This window comes from Pteropus medius, unplaced genomic scaffold (genome assembly GCF_902729225.1).
Source record: "Pteropus medius unplaced genomic scaffold, Ma_sr-lr_union100, whole genome shotgun sequence".
In the NCBI taxonomy this organism is placed as follows: Eukaryota; Metazoa; Chordata; class Mammalia; order Chiroptera; family Pteropodidae; genus Pteropus; species Pteropus medius.
In genome coordinates this window covers 3,745,752-3,750,333 of record NW_024349803.1, presented here as the reverse complement: position 1 = coordinate 3,750,333, position 4,582 = coordinate 3,745,752, and the positions used below count along the sequence as shown (strand labels likewise).

The 4,582-nt window shown below is 41.4% G+C and overlaps 1 pseudogene; it reads right to left on the bottom strand.

The window, feature by feature from the left end:
* Positions 1–217: 217 nt before the first annotated feature.
* Positions 218–336, bottom strand: LOC120582587 (uncharacterized; annotated as a pseudogene).
* Between the last annotated feature and the right edge of the window lie 4,246 nt (positions 337–4,582).

Here is a 4,582-nt window from a genome sequence, read left to right as displayed (position 1 = left end):
TATTATAAGAACAAAAAATTGTGATGACCTATATGTGCATTGGTAGAAGACTAGTTAAACCAACCACTGAAGTTTATCCACTTAATGAAAGACTATGCGACAGTTATTATTATTATTATTTTATTATTATTTTTTGTTTTAGGTGAGGCAACCCTTGGTTGACCTCGCAGATTGCAAGGACCTTGTCAACTTACAATCCCTTATTTTTTATATTTTACGCCTACAGCACCTTGCCTTCCTAGGTGGTCTCCCATCCAAGTACTAACCAGGCCCGACCCTGCTTAGCTTCAGAGAACAGAAGGGATTGGGCTTGTTCAGGGTGGCATGGCAGTAGACATTATGTGACAATTAAATAAAATAAGGCAGGTTCATAAATGCATGGTAAAATGTCAAAGATTTTTATTTTTTTCTTCCTACTGCTTCCTTTAGGTTTAGTTCACTGTTCTTTTTGCAATATCTTAAGGTGGTAAGTTAGGTTATTGATTTGAAATTTTTTTCTTTTTTAATATAAGCATTTACAGCTATAAGTTTCCCTAGAATACTACTTTAGCTACATCCCACACATTTTGGTTCATTTTTATTTATTTCCAAGAATTTTCTAAGTTCTCATATGATTTCTTCTTTGACCCATTGGTGAATTTCTCAAATTTATTTCTGTCATTTATTTCTGTTTCTTCTATTTTGGTTGGAGAACATACTTCGTACGATTTCAGCCCTTTTACACTTATTCATGCTTGTTTTATGGTTTAGCATATGGTCTGTCCTGGGTAATGCTCCATGTGCATTTCAGAGGAGTGAATTTTGCTCTTGACGGGTGACAGACGGTGTCACCTCCCTTCTCATCCTGCTGTCTCTTTCTTCCAGTTATTTCAGAACCTCTCACCCTCTGAACTTGAAATCTCCCTCTCTCATGCTCAGTTCACAAGGCTTTCTTGTTTTTTTTCCTTCTTTCTCGTCCCTCTCACCTCTTTATTATATAGATCAATGTAGCCTCCTCCATGGTGGCTCTTCCTCCTTGTTCTCTTCTTTTTCTCTATTCTTCACTCTTTCCATTATTCAGATTCTCCCAGAACAAAACTGAACCTGAGGACTGACCCAAACACAGAATCCACTCCCTTTCTCCATGCCTCTTTAGCTTGTCCTTGAATCTGCATGACAAAAAGTCCAGGAACCAGGCTGACAAGGAGAGAACTCTCCCTATGCTCAGAACTCTCCATATGGTTGAAATGAGCTGATGAAGACAAAAATTTTCCTTCTAGACCCACCTGCCATGGATTATAGACCCAGTGGGAGATCACTGTAAACAAAATCTTCATTAACCATGGCAGGATTATCCTCCTCCCTGAAATTACCTGCTGGAAATTCTTTCTTAGCCCTGTCTATGTGTAACAGAAACAAACAAACAAAAGGCTTTGATAGTGGCGACCTCAAAGTTGGAATCAAGTTGGCTTTATTTCAGTATTAACACACTACGAAAGCCCTTTGAAGTCACAGCACCAGCAGACGCCAAGGACACAAGACCCCTCACCACTTTGTGAGATCTTACAGCCTATGACAAAAGGTCATTACACTTTTGTTGTTTGTCACCAGACTTGGAGAAATGTCAGACCTTTATATTTTATTTTATCTCCTTCATATTTATCTAAATATTATTTTTATGCATCTCTATGATTACTCCCAGTGCAGTGTATGGTTATTTGTGGACGTGTCTTACTGGCCACATCTTTTCATTTTTTTTATCTTCTGTGCTAAGCAACTTGCCTGGCACATAGTGGATACTCAATAATGTTTTCAGAAGGAATATGTATTTATTATACCCAGTAGGGCTTCACTGTACTTTCCAAAAGAATAATTTTAGGTACTGCAAACCTAACATATTGGTAACATAACTGATCTTCTAGCTTTCAAATATTCCAAGTCCTGGGTAACTATTCTTCCAGGCACTGTATCAAAAATTTGGCAACATCTTTAATCCTTTCAACCCCACTTCTAGTCAGTGTAATTATCTGCAAGGTCCATTTCAAATTCATACTGCAGATTCATATGTGTGCACGCGTGCATGCACACCCAGACATGCTATATGTTTGCTATTTTGAGTATAGCGAATGGTGCATTCACGCTACTTTCTACGCTAGGACGGGCAGTGTCCCTTTCTTTATTCGCAGGATTAGAGGAATAATGAAAGGTAGAGATGCACTGTTACCTTAGACTCCTTAGACCTTCAAAGACACCTTGGAACTATATGGCAAAATGAGATCTTTGAGGTACTAACTGATGTGTTTTGCTCTCCATAAATTCTTCTGCACCTTAGCCCTTTTCCCGTTCTGACAACTGGCATCTGTCCTCATTATTTTGGGGAAAGGATGTCCCTGAAGAAAGCTGATTACAAAAGAGGTAACTGCTTGGCTTTTGAGGTATAATAGCTAAACAGAGACATAAACAAAAGAATTTGGACGAACACCCGAAGAGTAGCACAGAGCCTCCCTGCTCTGCGCAAGAGCCAAAGGTCTCCTGGGCAAAGCTGAGATTGAGATTGTGGCACATTTTCTGAAAACGGTTGCTTTTGGAAGAAAAGATGTTGATATATATATATATATATATATATATATATAAAATCATGACTTGAAAATATAATAACAGGATTCCCTCCCCGCCACCACATTTTGTTAGAAATTTTTTTTAGTAAAATTGGGTGGCTATATTCAATTCCATAATACTATTAGGGTCATTGGCATTAACTAGGTTTTTAAGACAGGTTGACTTTACAATGTCGGCATGGCCTTTACCCTCTAATATATTATTTTAGGCATCATATAAAACATACTGAAGAATGTTTCACTCTTGCTAGGACTTTAGATTTCAGAGAGTACCAATTATCTAGTTATATACTTTATTTTACAGAACGCAGGTCAAGAAACTCATCACAGATTTACCTAAGAACAGAAATAATCTTGTCGAATGCTACAGGAAGTTATTTCTTTCAGCCATTACTTACTCTGCGTCCAGAAATAAAAGGAAGAGATAAAACAGTTATGCTGTTTGGCATGCCTGTCTTAATTCGGATTCCCCTGAGATAATAACTTGGATGCAGGTAGTTTATTTGGGAAGAGGGAGTAGGAGAGTAAGACAAAGAAGGAAGAAAGTGAATAAAGGGTTTATGGATGAGCAGATTTGCCAGCGTGGAAAACTAGGGCCACAGTCCTGCTAGGAACTCTTTCAGAATTACGTAGACCGTATATCAGAATAGTCTGCTAAGATACTTACACATCAATTTCCTTTCCTCAGTGATTGACATTAAATCCCTACCACTTCTGGCCTGTTCTGCATGAAAGGCTAGCACACTCCCTGATGCTGGAGAAACCCTCAGGCAGGCAGCGAGATGCAGGCACTGAGGTGGTAAGATGTTTATGTACACGGTAACTGTCCATCTGCAGCTGCTGGTGAACTCAGAGCTAGAACAAGGAGATCTAGAGCAATGAATCACCCATGGCTACTAAAATCTCTTTGGGAATTTAAAAAATGTTAAATATATATTTTAAGATCCCCTAGGCTGGAGGAGATATGGTTGAAGGGAAAGCAAAGAAACCTTGGATCCCGGTTGGTCCCTGAAAAGTGCCCTAAGCCCTCCTCCCCACAAGCCAAGTCCCGGGGAAGAAAGTATTTGTGGATAAAAGTCCTCTTCGAACAGCATGGTATGGAAGCAGAAGTAGAGTCGGACGTGAGTTTAGGCTGGTGGCTGTGAGGCAGTCTCGCAAAGTACCCCATGCCCCTGGAAAGAGGGCCATGGGTGTGTCACAGACAGCCTGTGACCCGAGGAGGCCTTGTGTTTGGAGAGCAGGTGGATGCATCAGAACCTCTGCAGGAAAATGTCAGCTTGGAACAGGGCCCTTTCAGAGGACTCTGGCACAGATAGATGATGATGAGGAGGACGGGTGTGCTCCATCTCAATGCCTGGGCCCTGTGTAGCATCCACAACTTAGACGCTGTCCTGGAGAGAGCGAGGGGTCGGAGAAACCTTGAACTCTCAGAGATTGGTTCATGTGTAAGGTTGGAGGAGTATTTCTGTTTTTGCCATAAATGGACTCATGAACCCACAGTCTCCTCAGTGTGGTTCTCTCCAAAATGGGTTCATGAGTTCATTTATGGCAAAAATAAAAACTCTCCTCTGGCCTTGCTTCCCCCTCATGCCTGAGCAGAACTTATCGTGGACCAAAGAGAAGCAACTTGAGCTCGGATCTCTTCCTCGTCGTGTTAAGGTATACGTAGTCTTTGTGAGAGTGCATGCAAACCTTAGCAGACAATAGAAGTATCTGGACGGCTTGTTAAAACACAGATGCCTGGGCCCACCCCATAAACTGACTCAGTAAGTCTGAGAAAGGCCTACGAGAGAAGAAGAGAGCCAAATATTCTCGGTAGGCTCCACAGGGCTGTGTCCAGGCCTGCTCCCCGAAAGAATTCTTGACAGGGCAGTGTAGCCTCTGAGACTTCGGGCAGTGAGTGACAGAAGGGAAGTCCCTCAGGAAAGTCCCTTTTCTGAGACCGAGGAGGGTAAGGTGGTGACAGAAGGGGCTTTACGGTTGTG